Below are 19,543 nucleotides of genomic sequence, written 5' to 3' on the forward strand. Positions count from 1 at the left end.
CCGGGTCAAGAGGACTAAAGTGGGTACATGGTGGACTGAAGTACTAAATTAGAAGGATAAAGAGTTATTTAAAGTCTCCTGAAGAAGAATGGTTAAGCCTTAGTTCTGAAATCAGATAATACTTCAAAGAATCTTGGTAACATTATAGAGAAGGAGGTCTGAGAAAGTATTATAGTTGAAAAAGGAAAAAAATTAGAGGGGAACCCATGAAAGCATATCATACCCCAGTGACAGTAAATTTTACTAAGGGAAGGTTTAGGTTTGCAAGAATCCTGATATTATTCAGATCAGAAATAGAAAGCAAACTCAGCTAAATATAATTTATGTGAAACATTTTAAATGTCAATTTTTTAAAGGAAATATATTACGGAACATAATATAAATGTATATTGGAATGAATGAAGAATTATAATTAACCTGAAATAAATATTAAGTCCAATTTTGAGGGGAGAGGGCATAAAGATTTCAAAAATCTATTTCCCTTTCATCGACTTCCATAAAATTTTTTTAATTCTTCACAGAGCACAGTGAGCAAGTTTCTGCTTCTTCTCCCTTTTAATGTGTTCAACTTGGTTTTAAGCACGCATCAGAAAGCAGCTTACAATGAAAGCCTTTTGTCGTCTGTAGACAGAAATGTCAGAAGCTGAGCCCTGGCCAATACAAGGTATAAAAGAATTCCCCCTGATGCCATCTGTCCTTCAAGGTCAAGCCCTGCACAGCTGCATGCTCAGGATGGCCTAGGATCACCTGGGTAACCTCTGGGTGACGTTCGTATTTGAGATGGGACCTGAAATGGGGAAGAAAGAGGAGAAATAGCAACATGATACTTAACAGATTCTGGTCTGAGTGATCACACATTTGGCTTTCTGCAAGGCATAAATCTATTATCTTCAAAACTGGCCTGCTTGCATTGCTGGCATTCCTCCTAAGCAGCTGCAAATGATAAGCCTTACTCTACATAATTTTCTTCAAAGTACCTTAGCGATATGATTAACCATATAGATACATGTGATGGACCCTATTTTCCCCGTTTCAGTGTGGAAGGTCCAGAGATTTCAGTGACTCACTCCATTTTTTACTGACTCTACAATGAGTCCTGCAAAGCTGCCTCATTCTACAGAGATTCAGATTCCAATAATGAAACCGTATCTTAAAAAAATAATAATAAACTTCAAAAAAATTACACAACTGGACTATGCACTATAATCTACCATTCTATTTTTCCTCACATGGGGATTTTTTTTCCCCTACAACATTGTGTTAAACAAAGTGGTTTCAACCAAGAGCTTCCGGACAAAGAAGTATGTTGGCACTGGTTTCTGGCAGTGCTTGAATAAGGTTAGCACCTATCAAGAACTAGGGGCCTTAGATAAAATTGCTCTCAGGGCTTTGGGGTAAAGAAAAAATTTTAAACCAAATGGAGCCCTCCTTTCCCAATCTATTAAACAATCCTAGAATCAGAATCATGTAATTTAGAGGGGTCTATGGTAATGTGCTGAAGCCGATGTGTGACTGGTGGCAGAGTCAGCTGGTCCTATCTCCTCCCACTTTGGTAGCATCAAATTAGGCATGGCACTTTTACACTTCGAACACTGTGAAAATGCTTCTTCCTCCTACCTTCCCAGGAGCTGGTTGCTATGTATTTATCAAGTACCATGGGTTTAACAGGGCCATGGATTCAGCCCTGGACCCTAAAGCTGGAGAAGGTTATTTCTGTGGACACCAATCATTAGATATTTGAATAGTATCTGTTATGCTCATGCCTTAAATAGATAGGAATGGATGATATGATACCAAGGAGGAAAAATTCAAATGATTATGCTTGTTAATCTAGTTTTTTTCTTAAAAAAAGGTTTTTTTAATTTATTAAATATAAAAACTACTATTAGGGAGGATAAATTGATCCTCACGTGGTGATGACTGACAACTAGGATTTTATAGAAGTGTGGAAAAGTTGAGAGTAATGAGTCTTCTGAAAACAACTTTTATAATCCAACTAAAAATATCTCTGTATGTGTGTTTGTTCCTTTTTCCTTCTAAAGAAAAAATTTTCCTCATACATTAAAAAAACAACAAGAATCTTCCCATATGTTTTACATTAATGAAACAATTTCCTCTCTGAAAAAAAAAGATTGTTAAATAAAGTGGATTTAACTTTGACTCATCATTAGCTCTGTCTCCTCCCCTGTTCTGGCATTCTTGACTTTTAGTACTATACATCCTTCCAGGAGAGTCTAGTAGTAAAATCATGGAGGGAGTTTAGCTTTTATTGATTCTGAAAGAACAATATAACAAGATACTGACAATAATAAACAGATACAAAGTTGTTTCAGCCTGGAAACAATTGCAGCCATATAACCCTTGGTGGCCTCTTTTATATGAACTGTTATTTTTCTCTCCACAATGACTAACACGGGAACTATCATCCATCCAATCCAGCAGGTTCTATTTGCTCAGGAAATGGTTAAACTACTACAGGTCAGCCCTGCAGCCTCATGGAAATGCTTTGATTTGTCTCCCACACAAAACCAATTTGAGTCATTTATTTTACTAACAACTCCCCACAGAATCAAGACACTGCACAAAGTCCCCTTTTAAGAAAAATTTACCCTCACAAAATGTGACTTTGCCAAGAAAGTTTCCTCTGGAAAAGGCACAGATTTCATGCACTTTCATGAAGTGGCTATAGAGCTTATACTTAACATTAAGGATTTGCACAATTCCTTAATTTGGCAATTTTCTCACAGGAGGCTCACAATTCCAATCTAGTTTGATTTGATGCTGTTTCTGACATGTAAAATAAAGATTTGACTCAGAAATTATCCAGGGTAAACAATTCAAATGTGATATTACTCCAAGTGCTCCTAGCCTCAGAACAGGAGGATGTGGGTCCCTGACCCTTGTCTTGTGGTTATCCAGTCAGTCAGCAAATAAATATCCAGTGTCCTCTGGATGCATAATATCATAATAGGTGGTTGTATGAGCTATTCTAGTTCAAACACTGCAAATATTTCTATATCCTATCTTCCAAAACAGACTCTCCGAGGGAAAGAAATCAAACAGTTAAAAATATACGTCTCAAGTAACAACTCCTTTTCCAAAATGGGTGATTCATAATTGAGTCAGCTTCTCCCTGATGGAAGGTCACCGTAGGAGCAGCCAAGAGGGAGGGTGACTTTCTCCTGTGATGCCTCAGGGTCATCCTGCAGCTAACAAGCCACAGGCTTCATACATACACCTGAGTGAACAAGATTTGGGGTGATGGCTGAAGAAAAGAAGAAGAAACGGAAAAGAGAAAGAGGAATAAGAAATTCCTTTGAGAGAAAATAAAAATCTCTTTTGTATTCCAATTTCAAAGTGAACTAAGTTTCACACATGACGCTCTCAAACTGTAAGGCTTAAGAACACCAGCCTGCATCAAGTCGTTAACCTTTTAGGACCTACTCAAAGCAATGTAGTGTGACTTTATTAATGAATGCTTTAATGTGGTCTATAAAAGCTAACAAACACAGACACTTGCTATGATTCATCAAATTTAATACTCCATCAAACCTTTCAGTTTAAAAACCAATGCTTTTTTTTTTTAAATACCCAATCCTCAAAATGGGAGTCCTGTGTTCCAATTAAATTTAATGCATCAAAAAATAAAAACCATAAGAACTTAATACTGGTCAAAATTTTTGAATAAACAATAAAAGAAATAAATGCTGTGCAACATTAATTAATAAGTCCAGAATATATTTTATTGAAACCATAGACAACCAAGAGAAGTAGCTCTTGAGAACAGATTTGCTGTTTAAGGGACACATTGTCTGCTGTGTTGTCTCTTGCTAGGAGGCAAAAGACCCCATTGTAAAACAGCTGGGCTTCTTGCTTCAGGCAAATGCAAATTCTACAGTCGAAGAACTTAAATAGAAACTTGTAGAATTTTTGCACTATTGTACTCAATGACTTTTATATTTTGGAAACCCATACTTATGTGCCTGACTTTGTAAAATCCCTTCTTTGTAATTTCAATATACACATATTCTCATTGATGTTTTATAAACCGCGCTACAAAAGAACAGCTCACCTTGCCTGTATTCAGTGTCCATCTGCAAGAGTTCTTGGATGAAGTTTTCAAAATGTCAGTTTGCTTTAAAGACACCTTCTTATGGTTTTGTTTTTGAATGTTTGTGTGTTGTGGCATTTATCAGAAGATAAATGGAGAGGAGAACTTTGGTGGTCTCACTTGATTTTGTGTTCAAAATCTAGGTTATGGCCAATGCCTGATGTGTACCAAAATTTAGTACAGTTCCAGGAAAACACTGTCCCAGGTCCTGAGAACCCTTTGTGGACAAAGAAAGGGGCCTATAAACTGTGTCATCAGGACCATCTGCCATGTCATCAAAAAAAAAAAAAATCCAAGTGGATTATTATCTTTTTCTCTTTAGATCATCCTGTAGATGTCTTAAGTGCTTTGCAAACTTTATTCCTCTTTATCTGGTTGTCAGATAGGTTATCTCTCATTTTACTAATGAAGTATCAGACATGGTGAAGTTAACTGATGAGCTAAGACTCCAACAAAACTAAATCAAGAGGCTACTGACATCAGGATCTTTCCATCATTCAGAATGCCACTTCTTACCTCCTGGGACAGAGAATGCCAAGTTATGTGAATTCTACCCAGTTCAGTTAATTTCTCTTAAACACACTGCACACAGTGAAAAGTTCTTAAGCACACTCCAGAAAAGAAAAAAAAATGTGAATGCTCTTTAGATTTTTTTTAATGCAAGCATAGAATCTACAAGATAGTTTAAATGATATGGGAAGTGAAAAACTACTATGTTGCTGCTACAAAATGTGAATAATTCACTCACATTATCTGAGATTTGTGTGGCAGACTGACTCATGAATCATAGAGTAACCATTAAAAAATGACAAAAAGTAGGTCAATTTTTAAATTTCAGCTATATGTCAATCTATCTTAGAAATAAGTGAGAAGGCTACATTTTTAGTGAGAATTAGACTCATATACAGGGAAAAAATTTGGTATGATTCAAAACCACAGAAATTATATTTAGCCAGGACTTTTAAAGATGTACTTCCAACCATTCACCTTAGGGATGAGTAGGCTAAATTCTGACAGGTTAGACAACTTAACTTCTTTAATCCTAATTAGGGTCACAGTTGACATGGTCAAGTTCATCTGTATCATTTCAACTATAAATTGGGCCTCAGTAAGGAGAAAAGTTTCTACTAGCTATATTCTGAGTTCCCGTCTAACTATAATGTCCAACTAGTCATTACCTCTTATCAGAGAATATCCAGGTCCCCTGTTTCCCATTTGATGCTCTATTCATCCTTATTTCATTTTTTGAACATTGGGAGACACATGAAGAATGATGTGTAAGGTACATCACAAGCCACATTATTGTGAACTCTTGGGTTTATTGGTGGGGATTGTGGGTAGAAGGGTCAAGGTCATCCTAGAAATATAGATCGTGGCTTTGAGATCTTTCCAGGAAACAAGAGGGCCAAGGACTGGTCTAAAGGAGCGGCCACTGGATGGTGCTGTAGAGCGTGGGGACAGTCAGGTGAGAGAGAGCCTGGCTGACTGCGTGGTGGCCCTGGCTGGGAGGCAAGTGCCCACACTCAGTCTCCCACTTGTCCTGGGTGACCCTTACCATTCCAGCTCCAGCCATACCTGTAGATCTTAGTCGCCACAGATGCAGCCAGGATGTGACTTTTTTGGCTGCAGATAGAAAACTAGGCAGCCACTCTTGGCCAGGAACATGGTGGTGGAGACGGATAAGAGTCGTAGAAGACTCTGCTTCAGGGGTCGACTGAGCATGTTCTCAAGGCAGTGGGTGCCTCACAGAAAGTGCTGTAACATGCTGCATTAGGAATTAGCAACCCAAAGAACTAGAGTTCCTTTAATTTCACCCTCATTTAATACAGCACTGTGCTGAGTCCTGCAGACTCTACAATGAGCAAAAACCCAACAAGGTCACTATAGTCTGGTCACATGTCTTTACTGGTCAAAGCTGCCTCATATAATAAACTCATTCAGAGTGGATTTCAGCACAGCATCAGACTCTTTTAGGAGTGTTTTGTCATGAGCTCATCTCTGCTCAACTCCCCAGAACTGTCTATCCCCTTTGACCTCTGTGTCCAGCAATAGTGAAATAGTAACTGTTCTCCAAAACCTCCACAATCCCCCTCATCTGTACATCTTTGCACTTACTTTTCTTTCTCACTAAAATTATCTTCCCACTAACTCTTTCATTATTAATTCCTTTGACTCTCTTCTTAGATAGCCAGGAATCTTTGTCTTTTCCTCCAACACCATCTCAAACTGACCTGGGCCCCCATCGTGTCTTGCCATGGCACCAGGTACCTCTCCTATCAGAGCTTTAAATTGCCTTTTGCTTGGCTGTCACTTCCACTGGGTTCTAATGGATAGACATTACCCATAAGGATAATGTCCCTGCATAGTTCCTATTATTTTATATACCAGCACCAGCATGGGTTCTGGCCACAAGGTCCAAAGGTAAACTGCATTTCAATTTAATTGGTTTCCTTTGTAATTCTATTTTTTGGAATGATCTTAAAAACATTACTTTAAGAAGGCATCTTTAGGTTTCATCTGGCTGTTGAAGGAGTCTGTGGCATAAGAAATTTTTAAATTTTTTTAATGTTTATTTATTTTTGAGAGAGAGACAGAGTGTGAGTGGGGAAGGGGCAGAGAGAGAGAGGGAGACACAGAATCCAAAGCAGGCTCCAGGCTCTGAGCTGTCAGCACAGAGCCTGACGCAGGACTCAAACTCACAAACTGTGAGATTATGACCTGAGCTGAAGTCAGTCGCTGAACCAACTGAGCCACCCAGGCGCCCTTGTAGCATAAGAAATTTTAAGAACTTCTGCTGAATGCTCAATAAGTGTATGATGAATGATTAGTTGGACAGTTAAATGGATGAAAGAAAATAAATTAAATGAAAGAAAATTCCCTATGATCCAGCAAAGAAAGAAGGCTCCAGGTCTGGGAGTTGTGAGAACTTGCTGCCCATGAACATATTTTTATTCCACAAGATGGACCTTTTCTTCATGAAATTTTAGAAAAGGTTCAAAGTTTATTGAATACCCAATACATTTGTGGCCTGTGGAAAACTCTCCATTGCCTACACTACCACTAATCCCCTCCCCTTTCTTCCATGCTAGCAAAGCTTATCTACTATAATAGTGCTAAACCAGCCCAATATTCCTTTGTGGTTAGTTCTGGCCATGGCCCAGCTCTAGACAATAAGATGTAAGGGGAAGTCTCTAGGAGTTTCTGGAAAATAAGTCCTTCTTTGGCAGTGATCTTGGAGAGAAGCTTTCTTACCACCCTACTTTTGAGCATAGCTTTGTGAAGGTGTACAGTCTAGAAGTATGGTGGCCATTGTATGTCAAAGAGGCAATAAATTTGAGGATGAGACAAAAACATGCTAAGGATGGCAGATTGAAGCGGAGGAGGAACCTGGGTCCTCACTAAAAGGATTATCATTAAATCATTCATGGCAGCACCCTATCCCAAACATTTTTATTTATAAGATTGTTAAATATCATTATTATTGAGCCCATTTTTTGCTGGGTCTCCTATGACTCAATGTCTTCCCATCTCATACAGCAACACAACCTACTGACAAATGTGGCTGCCATAAGGATTAGGGCTGCAGACCTTAACTAGCTAAGCACATCATTCTTTGTTTTCAGACATCAGTTAGTATTTCCCCCTGCAAAGATCAGATTCATCCAATAATTATTTTAGCCCTAAAATACACCAGAAAGAAAAGAGGAGCATTGGTTCTCTAGTAGGGAAATGACTTCATGATCCTATAATCACCATCACCAGCAGACCTTGCTGAAACATTTCTATGTACCTAACTCTCCTGTGTCCTGACCTAACATGCCAGGCCTGGACTGAAAACAGCATACAGAAGAGGCTAAGTTCTGCTCTGAAATTAGAAACTGCTTTGATTCACACCAGCTCCAGGCATCACTTTCCCCAGTTCCAGCCCATCTCCTCCTGTACCTCCTGACATCGCTCACTTTCTAATTCTCTCTGGGGATTGACACACCTTTCCAATGGACTGTAAGCTCTTTTGAAGTCAGGGACAGTATCCAGGGGTTATTGTATCCTCCTTCAGTATCCAAGCGGGGAGTCAATAAATGTTTATTTTATGATACTTTATAAAAGGTTTAAGCCTACAGGCATACTTCGTGTATATTGGGGGTTCAGTTCCAGACCACCACAATAAAGTGACTATTGCAATAAACTGAATCAAAAGAATTTTTTTGGTTTCCCAGTGCAAATAAAAGTTATGTTTACACTATACTGTAGTCTATCAAGTGAGGAATAGCATTATAACTAAAAAAAAAAAAAGGCATGTGCATACCTTAATTTAAGAATATTACTAAAAAGTGCTAACTATCATCTGAGTTTTCAGCAAGCTGTAATCTTTTTGCTGGTGGAGGGTCTTGCCTGAATGGTGACAGCTGCTCACTGGTCAGGGTGGTGGTTGCTGAAGGCAGGGGTGGCTATGGCAATTTCTTAAAATAGTATTCCTATTTTAAAATAGGAAACTTTATTAGTTTGCTACATCGATTGACTCTTCATTTCACTTGAATACTTAGAAGCCATTGTAGGATTACTAATTGGCCTAATTTCAATATTGTTGTGTTTCAAAGAATAGGAAAACCCAAGGGGAAGGAGACAGGGGAATGGCTGGTCAGCAGAGCAGTCAGAACACACACAGCATGTATCTACTAAATATACTGTCTCATCCTGATCACAGATCACCACAACAAACATAATAATAGCGAAAGATTTTGAAATATTGCAAGAATTACCAAAATGTGACACAGAAACATGAAGTGAGAAAATGCTGTTGGAAAAATGGCGCCAATAGACTTGCTTGACACAAGGTTCCCACAAACCTTCAATTCATAAAAATAAGAAAAATAAAACAGTATCTGGGAAGCACAATAAAGTGAAGCACAATAATATGAGGTATGCCTATATTCATGAGAGTTGAGAGTATATAACTTGATCCCTGCAGAGAAAGCACATGTATAAAGAGATACTTATGATGCCAAGCAGTGTGCACTCTAACAGCTGCATGAAGGAGAAAGTCAAGGTCCCTTGGGTCTGAGATGGGAGAGGAAGCCTCTATAGAAGAGCTGCACCTCAAACTAGTCCTGAAAGTGGATAAGACTTAGACAAGAAGAGGAATGAAAGGACCCACCAGGCGGGTCACACAGGGTGAGCAATGACTGAGGCAGAAGGACTCGCAGGAGAGTGAAAGATGGATGTAAAGAAAGTAGGAATAAAATGGGAGAGGCAGTTTGATATTAGACGGTGGAGAGCCTTTATTGTAAGCTCAGGCGTTTAGGCTTCATATTATATAGGGAGCCATTGAAAGTTGTGGGAGAGAGCTACAATTATGTGCCTTGCAGATGCCATTTACCATACATCTTGCTGTGAAATCTGAGTCATTCATTGATGACAATGCCAGAGACTCTACTGTCAGTCAGGAGATTATTAGATAGTGGAATTATCTGGTGAACAGGTTGTATAGGACAGACTCAAAAGCCTTCCTATTTATGAACTGTTGCTTCCTGATAACAATCATACTTGATTTGAAGGAAGGTCCTTCTATCACATTCCCAGAGACATGTTACAATTATCATCTTTTATTCTTCATTTTTGACCTCAAGGGCAGAGGCCTATAATAATCCTACACCTCACTTTATAGCACATCGCCCCATTATTCCCACAAGGCCCATCTCTCATTTCATCATTTTCTCCTCCTCACCCCAGAACCCTCATCACCATTTCTCTCGTCCCCACAGAGGCATTCTGATGTTGTTAATATGTGCATGTATCTTTGTAGATCTAGTGTTGTTTTGTACTTAACAAATTTGAATTTGTTTTTTAAAATTTGGACAAATGGCATTACACTTTACATCTCATTTTCTCTTACTTGTTCACTCAAAATTTTTGCTTTTAAAATGTATCCATGTGGCATTATCAAAATATTGCATGTCTAAAAAAATATTGCATATCTAAACATTGAATATACTGCCTCTGTTCACTGCATACTTTTCCATAGAATGCAACTGCCCCACTTACTTATTTATTGTCTTATGAAGGGCATACATGTTAGTTCCAACTCCAAATTACCACAAACAGTGCTAAAAAGACATCTTTGTGTGTTATCCCTTTGTGAAAATGTCTCTGGGATGTGTCCAGAAGTGGGCTTGGTGAAGCAGGATGACTATATAATTTATTGTCTTTCCTAAGAGGAACATTTTGGGAAGTAAAGGGGGCACTAGTACTATATTATGCCCAAACCTCAGGTCTTCCCTGCCTTCCTGCTAAGTGGGACCTCTTGTCATCTTTGCCTTAATTCCATTAAGATTGTCAGATTGCTTTCTAAAATGATCATACTCCTTTACTCTTCTCCCAACAATCAAAGAGTTCCCATAACCCCATAACTTGTAAACACCTGGCATTATGCAACTTTCCAGTTGTGACATTCTAATGTGTCTGAAATGGTCTGTGTTGTTCCATGACCAGAGAACCTGAGTACCCCTTCTGGTACCAGTTCACCACTTGAGCTTCTTCTCCTGTGATCTACCCCATCATATCCCTTACGTATTTTTCTTTGAGGTTTCCTGTCTTTTTTTCTTGTCAATGTGCAAGAGTTCTTTGTATATTCTATGTAATAATCCAATGTCATTTTTTTAAGAGATAGTTTCAAGCATTGCAAATTCTTCTCCCAGTCTGTCAGCTGTCCATTAACATTGTTTATGAAGCTTATGGTTTACAGTTGCCAAGGTCACCATTTTCTCTTAAAAAATAAAAAGACACTATTATCTTCTTCTCCAGGTTCTGGCTGACTCTCTAGCTCTTTGCATATTCTCTATAAAACAACAGCAAGATCGATAGGAAACACGAAACATGGCCTAGGATATAAGACATTTGGGCCTGCAGAATGGGGTAATAAAGCTGAAAAGGACCTTGGACATCACCTAGTTCAAACCCCTCACAACATTCCAACTCACAAAAGAACAAGTGCCTTGACTGAGGGCTAAAAGCACAGGTCTCCTGCCTGATTCCAGGCTGGCTCTTCTTTGCACATCAGACACACTGTGAAAGTGTCTGTTATTCCAGCCGTTCCTTATTGACATTCCTTATGTCAGGACTGACTCACCCTTCCATTTCCCATCCTGTAGAGTGAGTCCTGTTTTTGTTTCACGGTGGACTTCTTACCCAAGGCTTGGGGCACTAAAAGGCTAAAATGATTTCACTTTAGGATCTCATTATTATCAGCACATGTTTATTTCCTGCATTTTCAACATTTTCAAAGTAAAGCAAAAGACCTCACCTTGCTGTGGGCAGCATGTCTGAAAAGAGCTCACCAAACCTCCTGAGTCCAATGCCAACAAAACTCGGCTCCATGGCTTCCCCTGTTTCATATTCACACGATGCAAAACACATGGGACAAATTTATGTCACTGCAATTTGCCTGGCAGCCTGCATTTAAATCACCAAGGTTTGCAGCTCCACGTTTTAGGGTGTCGTTTGCAGTCCTGTAGCCAAGAGCTCTGAAGGAACAAGCACACATGAAGGCTTGTTAGCCAGCCGGATGTGATGGGGCTCTCCTGGCAGACTAATTAGTATGCTGCAGCGTATCTGCATATCTCTCAAATAGACATTGTTTGTGTCTTTCCTCAGTGACAGGGGAGACTGTTCAGTAGGACACCTTACCTTTTAATATGCAGGGTTTGTTAGAAGAACAGCTCAATTCATATTTCCCTGGTTTGATGGTAAGTGAACAGCAGTGGCAATATTAATCTGTAGTAACCTGTCAGTGAACTCTACAGCTAATATGATGTAGTTATGATTTTACCATCAATCAGGACTGAACAGGCTCTGGGCAATCCTTACAGCACAGCCTCAAAAAATCTAATTGTGCAAAAGCTTCATTGGTTTCCAACATTTCTTTTTTATCTGTCACAGGCTTTAGGCCTAGTACACAACCTTTTATTATTGGCCTTATTGCATTAGCTTGTTGGACAAAGGAGAAAAGGCTAAAGCAGAGGGTTCCCCTGCATTCCATCATTTGTTTGCATGCAGGATTTTATTTGACAGTCTCATATTGTTTTAGATGTAGATAAAAATTATTAGGACATATGGCATCATGTGAACTTTTGAACTGCCAATTGCCAATGTGTTCTAAAGGACTAGAGGCATTTAACAATTCTGACCTACCTACAGAGGCGGAGATGCCACATGGACGAGCCAATGAGGTCTCCCAGGGAATTGCATTTAGAGTCAACATAACCTTGCATGTCTTCCTTGACCAGTTTTTATGCGGGGGAAGAGTAAAATCACTCAGAGGTGGAACATTCGCAACTGAGATGATCTTTAGCCAAAATTAAGGCTGACTCTTTGTGATATGATGATAAGCAGTTCACTTTCTCCGAGAACCTGCACACACAGTATGAAGTAGCATGGAGCCACATGGCCTCCGTTCATATGCAGAACATTTCTCCCAGTGTCTGGGACACAGTCAGATTCTATTCCAATGAAAGCATGTGCATAAAACACAAATCCACATCAAAGTAGCTCCAGCTCTTGAGTCTACAGGGTTGGAAGGGACTGTAAGACTTAAAACATATAAAAACATTTACGAAGATGAACTATTAACTTTATCCATTTAGGCATTTTAATCTTTTGCATCTTAAATGCGACTGAGCCTTTTGGAACTGGGAAATTGCTAATCAGCATGTTGGGTAAATGTTTCTATTTTAAAATGTGCACACTTAGAAATAACAGCTGGCCATAAAGTACATATTTATGTTTGTGATTTAATGTATCACAAACTTTATATTTTATTTCATTTAGCTTCACAAAGAGACCACACTATTTTTTGCAAGCATTATATAATTTCCACAACAGCTTTACGAGTCAAGACACACATATGACAATAAATCAGATATGTATACAATGCCTGAATTTTTCAAATTTGAAATGACTTTTAATAAAAAAAATAAGGATTATATCCATTTCTTACACTGTTCTGACTTATTTAAAGATTCAGTTGAAAATTCCTATTCATTAATCAAGAAAAATCTGCATAGAATTATAGTGATTGTCTTTTGAAACACTGCACCCTTGCTTCAAAGGAAACATATTGAGTAAAGGCACATCAACAGCACAGCTGAGTGTTAACTCTTCACAAACCAGCGTGCACATTGTCCGCAACCTAATAAAAACATCTACACAAAATGAGGAAATGGCTGTGACATCCTGCAATAAGCATGCAGGAACGCGCCTTGGAACCACCGAGGCGGCTGCTGGAGCAGAGAGACAAAAACAGGATGTGAAAATTATTGCAGGAGTGGTGGTGATTTTGAGAGTTCTCTGGCTACCTCTCCATCATTGGTGAGATTTGCTTGTTTTAAAAAAAACAATTTTTTTCTCTAGAAGACTCTTCTCAAATACCTAAATCTAAATGATCTTTTAGACCACCTGAAAACATTTCAGCTTTGACAGACCTCTTGGAAATTTACAGCTCCTCATGTAACCATTCCTTACAATGTGGTCTGCATACCCGGTAGCAGGAGTTTTTGTCAATGCAGGAAAATGTTTGCATCTGTCAGAACAAGTTTATTTCCATAGTATCATAGGTATAAAGTGGGGAAGAGTACTAGATCCTATTGCGTTGTTATTAACAAGCAAAACATGACAAAGAACATTCTCATGAGCAGGTTCAAAGTCTGAAAACCAGAAAAGATCCCCAAACTGAGTAATTACCCCCTAATAAGAAATCAATGTCTAACCCAGACATTGCTGAACACTCAGACAACTTTTTAAATTAAAAGGCACGTACAGAGGCATAGCTACTACATACACGCAATATTCATGACAAATACCAGTGACAGTGGAAAATCCTCTGCAAAAGCAAAAAGTGCTAAGCAAATGAAAAGTACCATTTCACCAACATTCTCCTTGGGTGAGCTGGAAAAAGGATCACTGGATTCATCTCATTAATGTCTCAATAAGTGTATATTGAGAAAATATGTCTTTCAAAAGAATTCACTGAAAACAAGGGCAAAAGGTTTATTGATGAGAATGGGAGGTAAAGACATGCGTCAGAAGGATGGTGAACTTCCTTAAAAAAGACTATCTGGGGCGCCTGGGTGGTTCAGTCAGTTAAGCATAAGACTTTAGTTCAGGAGTTCAGGTCATGATCTCATGGTTTGTGAGTTTGAGCCCCACGTCGGGCTCTGTGCAGACAACTCAGAGCCAGGAGCCTGCTTCGGATTCTGGTCTCCCTCTCTCTTTGCCCCTCCCCTGCCTTCACATACTCTATCTCTCTCTCAAAAATAAATAAACATTTTTTAAAAAATTAAAAAGACTATCTGGCCATAGTGACAGGTAAAGTTACAGAGTTCTGGGGGAAGAAGAGGGAAAAGCTGATGAATTTTAATTCACCACATATTAATTAACTAAAATTGGAACATAGATAATAAACATTACTATGCAAATTGTTTATATTTATATTTTCAAACATTCATCTCTACACATATATGTTACATATAAATGTAAAATATACCTTCTCATGCTGTTATAGTTTTTTAAATAAAATGTCTATTAATGTACATCTTAGGTACATATAATTTTGGCCAGGTCTGTCCTCATTGAGAATATTTCCTAGACCCCAGATAATTTAATAAAGTTTCATATAATTTATGCTTTTTTCAAAAAAACTGTAGTCTTGTTTGGAGGGTATAAAGAACAATAATTATTCTGGAAATCTACTGAGCATGGAAAGAACTGAAAAATATAAAAGTCATAATGGCAAAATGTGTGAAGTTCAGCAACCAACGAGAGGGAAACACAATTATAAGCTTAGTTGGTCAGAATACAAAAAAGCTAATAAAAAAATACAATACAAAGATTAATTTCAAAATTATTAGAAAAACATCAAGTAGTACATGAATCATTGAGGTAGGATTAGTCAGCTCCTCTTGTATTTTGCAGCAGAAAAAAGAGGAAATGAAATTCAAATCCAATCACATTTACTTGCATTCTTTTTTGGTTGACATTATGTTTAGATTAAGGCTGTAGGTCAAATGAAATATATGCTGTGGGTCAAATGAAGTATTTGGTTAAACCATATGAAACTGCCATTTTGTAGGTCAAAATTGGTTGACCTTTAGCAATTCCATGTGGTTCATGTATCTTAACACATGTTGTAATGTAGATAATTACAGATAGTTTTTGAAGTCAAATGGGCATGTTTGGATGTCATCTTAGTTCTACCACTTGATTATCTATGAACCCTTAGGCAAGTTACATGCTTTTACCTCTCCTGTAGTATCCTCACCTAGGTAAAGGGCACTGTGGTGTCTACTCTTAGAGTGTTGTGTAGATTAGATGAGTAATCCACATACAGTTCTTCATATAGGGCTTTGTCCCCACCTAATGAAAGTAGTTCCCCAAAGGTCTGTATCAAAGTCAATAGTTTATAAATGAGAAAGGAGGGACCCTAAGGTTTTACTGAATCTTCTGAGATGCTCCACGATTTCAAGTGTTCTGGACTTCTGGGCACCTTCCAGAGAAGCCACACCTAACACAAGCCAGCTGTCCATATAGGTGAGGGCATCCCACCAAAACATCTGCTTTGAATCAATGTCAGCTTCATCTTTGAAAGATATCCTGAATCTTGTTTCCACACCTCACTCTGCCAGGGACAGTAGAATTTAAAATCACCAGGAAAACACGGAGAATAATTCTTTGAAATTCAATAGCTATGAAATTGGAAAGTGGAGTGGGTGGGGAGCTTATGTCAAGCCCCTCACATTTCATACGCAATTTAATAACTCCTCAATGCCTGATGGTATTAATCCCACTGGCCTTACATATTTGGGTTAATTTCCTTTGAGGTAAGCTTTTTCACACCCCATCCAACCAGAGAAGCAAGTGCTTATCAAACTCTGGAGGATGCTGGTGGGTGGTTTCTTCTCAGTGGAGTCCTCGTCTCCAACACCCAGTGTGCTCTTCCTACATAAGCCTTCAGAGTGAATTCCATTGCCTATCAGCTTTCTGGAGGAAGGACACAGAGCCCTGAAAGTACATCTAACAATTAACAATAAGCTTGTGGCTCTGACGAATGATTTCCATGTAATATTTCACTTCATTCTCACAGGTCTACGGGAGTTATCACTTCCATTTAGAAATGAGGAAACAACTTCAGCCTTACCAAAGTCACACTACTAAGTACCAGAGAATTCCAGAGTTGGACTTCTCTGTTATTATACCCTGATTCTTCAGAAAATCAAGAACAGCCTAAGAATAGGCATGCTATAGAGGGTTTTTCTTCCTTATGAGTAGAATTTCTATATCAAATAATCAGCCAAAGACGACTACTTTTCCTCATCACATCCTCCAGCTCATTCCCATTATCCCTCAAAATGGGCCAACATCACCCTGCCTTCCATTAATGACTAAAGGGTGGTCCTCTCCTATATGATTCCCAGTGTTTTACCTTTAAAGGGAACCCCTTCAATGAACTGATGCATTGTTTTCAGTCTTAGCTTCTCACTGGGTGTCTTTCAACTCCAGCACCAGTTCTCCATATCACGGGTTTTTCTGGTGTTAAAAATATCAGATTTTTCCCATTGCATCTTTAGAATCTGTGCAAGCCCAGGATCCCTGGCACAAATCAATATTCTACGTTAAAGAAGTGCAGGAATGAGCCAATAGAATTAGCAGAGTAATTTACTGTGCCTCGGCTACAGCTGGTAGGGACCACAGAGGGAAGCAAGCAGATGTTTGTTTGATAATGGCAGTTTCCTCCAGTGGTCAGAGCCCAATACCCATACTCTGTTAACAGTCTGTCCGGCTTAACAAAAAGGGGTAAGGGAGATCTTGAGAACTTGAGCTTCCTCAGTTTGTAATGCCAATTGAGTTCTCCTTCTACTATTTCATTGCATTGTTCTGTATTTTTCATGGTTATAATATGGAATAATATCACATGAAGGTTTAGATTTGTGGTGGTGAAAAAAGAAAAGGGTTTGGATGCAGACAGGTTAGAAACTGTTATTGGGATCACAATTTCCTATAATTGTAAGAATTTCCTATAGTTAAAGTGTTCAGGAAATCTTGGCCAATGATACCCCACTACAAGCTTGATAGAAAATAAAATGGCAGCAAAAAGCACATGGAAGAACATGTGGGTTTTCCTCTGTTTCTTTGCAATGTAGTAGTTTACAGAAGTTTTGTTTTCTTTTTTCAAAAAACAATGAATAAACTTGTAACAATAAAACATAGAGTCAAGGAAAACCCTGTTTCCTTTGGATTAATTTCTATCTTTACATTCATGCCCAACCTCCTGGGAGGGAGATCAAAACTTCAAGGGTAGCAATGCCCTCTTTTGAGAGGCCACTGAGGAGACGACCATACATACACTATGAACCTACAGTAAGTCTTGGTTTCTGCTTTTGTTTTTGTTTTTCTTTTGGATCTTATCTATACCTTGAAATGTTTAATCTATCAAAAGTACTCAGCCAAGATATATTTTCTGAAGCTTACTATGGCAAAATTCTGAGTCAAGGTCACAGAAGAGATAATGTCATAAATGAGAGTAGAATAAAGTTACAAATATTAACAATATAGGAAGATTGACACAAACTTTAGGGGATGAAGCCAAAAGAGGGTGTTTAAAAGAGGAAATGATGAGACAACATTATTTTTAAAAGGCCACTTCTGCCTGAAATCTTAGTGGAACTTACCCCGCCAGAGATATGGTGAGGGAAAGGTGAAGGAAATAGCAGGCGCAGAAGCACAGACTTGGTGAAGAATGAAATTCTTGCAGTGAGAGAACAGAAAAAAAGTCGCTTGGGCTGGACAAGCCCAAAGATAAGCCTGGAAGAGAAAAGAGCCTAAAGCTTGGAACACTTTGAATGCCAAGCTCTACCATATAGATATTATGTGGTAGACTACACCCTGAGGGGTGTCCCACCATTGAGGGGATCTGAGCACAGTCTGTCCAGTCCGTTCTGTAATTCAAGAAGGTCATTGATCATCAATGCGTAGGTTGAATTTGTGGGTACAGTTTAACAGGAAGTTAGGGGATAATGGAGGCATGAATGAAGATGGTAACATGAAATGAAATGGAAGTTAAACTAAGGATTTGGTGTTAAGGGGCTAGAAAATGCAGAACTTCCCAGATAATTGGGTGATGTGGTTGGAGGGTGGTAGTTAAGGAGGAAGGAAGGGCCAGGGGCAACTGAGGTTTCAAACCTTGGGAACTGGGTGCCATTAAAAAAATCCAGACCACAGAGAAAAGGAACTGATGGGAAACTCTGTGGAGTATCTCAGCATGTCAAATGCTTTTCATGCAGCATTTTATCCCATAGTCACAATTTTTATTAGAAACTATATTATTTCCACTTTATTCCTGAGGAAACTAGGACTCCAGTAATAACCAATTTGCCCAAAGTCACATAGACAGCATGTGAAAGAGTGAGGGTTTGAAGTCAATTCTGTCTGGCTCCAAAGTTTATACTCTATTCCAGAGATTTTCCATCTGTGCTCTAAAGAATTCTAGAAATCCTCGGAGGCTCCTTGGGATCTCCTGAAGGAGCATGAAGGAGGTTACACCTCTGGGGTCCCTTCTTGGCTTTAACCTAGCTTAAGATTTCCTTTAGCAAAAGAGTTTTCCTACTAGCAAAACCAGCATGTCCTTTTTCATCTCAAAAGAGGAGAAGGGCTTGTTTTTGGACACACTGGATTTAAGAAGCGAACGGGACAGGTGAAGTTGTCCAAATGTTAAATATGAAGAACTGAGCTTAGAAATGAAGATACAGATTAAGGAGAGTGTGTATGGAGCGAATCAGTGCAATGGGTTCCCTCGTTCCATGCTGGTATTAGCAATACCAGCTTTCTAGTATAAGTAATCACATTCTTACATTTCTAATATTAGTAATCACATCCAACTGTCATGTGCTAAAGTGGCTAGAGGTTCCTAGTTTCTCTGTGATGCTGGATGCTGCTCTCTTGAGGTATGCTCTACATACCTCTGCTCCCACCAGTTGGGTATCCAATTTATCAAGAGCACTTGGATTTATTCCCAAACCATTTTTTGCCAGTTGCATCTGTTTTTTTTATCGTTCATAATTTTATTAAACAATATGTAAACCAATGCAATATGAATGCAAAAGGAAATGAAGTTTTTTCTTAAAAAACTGGTTGAATTATTTGGATAGAATAGACAAGTTTCTTTGCCTTCAAATGAAATGGAAATGAGATTATTGTTCAATATTGCAGAAAACCATAAAAATCTAGACAGATCCTGGGCTCAGATGGATTTTCCAATGTCTTTAAATTCTTACAGCACCAAGACTGGAAGTTGTAGATGATGTATTATTATTATTATTATTATTATTATTATTATTACTATAGCTTATACTATAAGAATGTTGAGTTGGCCTTCAAGCATCAGAC

The 19,543-nt window shown here is 38.6% G+C and overlaps 1 long non-coding RNA gene across 1 annotated transcript in view; it reads right to left on the reverse strand.

The window, feature by feature from the left end:
• Positions 1-451: 451 nt before the first annotated feature.
• LOC109273524 (uncharacterized) overlaps positions 452-19,543 on the reverse strand; it is a 93,449-nt gene continuing 74,357 nt past the window's right edge. Inside the window, exons 3-4 of the long non-coding RNA XR_008423887.1 lie at positions 11,412-11,631; positions 452-787 (exon numbers count right to left, since the gene is read on the reverse strand). This is a non-coding gene — a long non-coding RNA (uncharacterized LOC109273524). The remainder of the gene's footprint in view (positions 788-11,411; positions 11,632-19,543) is intronic.

The sequence above is a fragment of the Panthera pardus genome, unplaced genomic scaffold, assembly GCF_024362965.1.
Source record: "Panthera pardus isolate Hobbes unplaced genomic scaffold, ASM2436296v1 HiC_scaffold_10, whole genome shotgun sequence".
Lineage (NCBI taxonomy): Eukaryota > Metazoa > Chordata > Mammalia > Carnivora > Felidae > Panthera > Panthera pardus.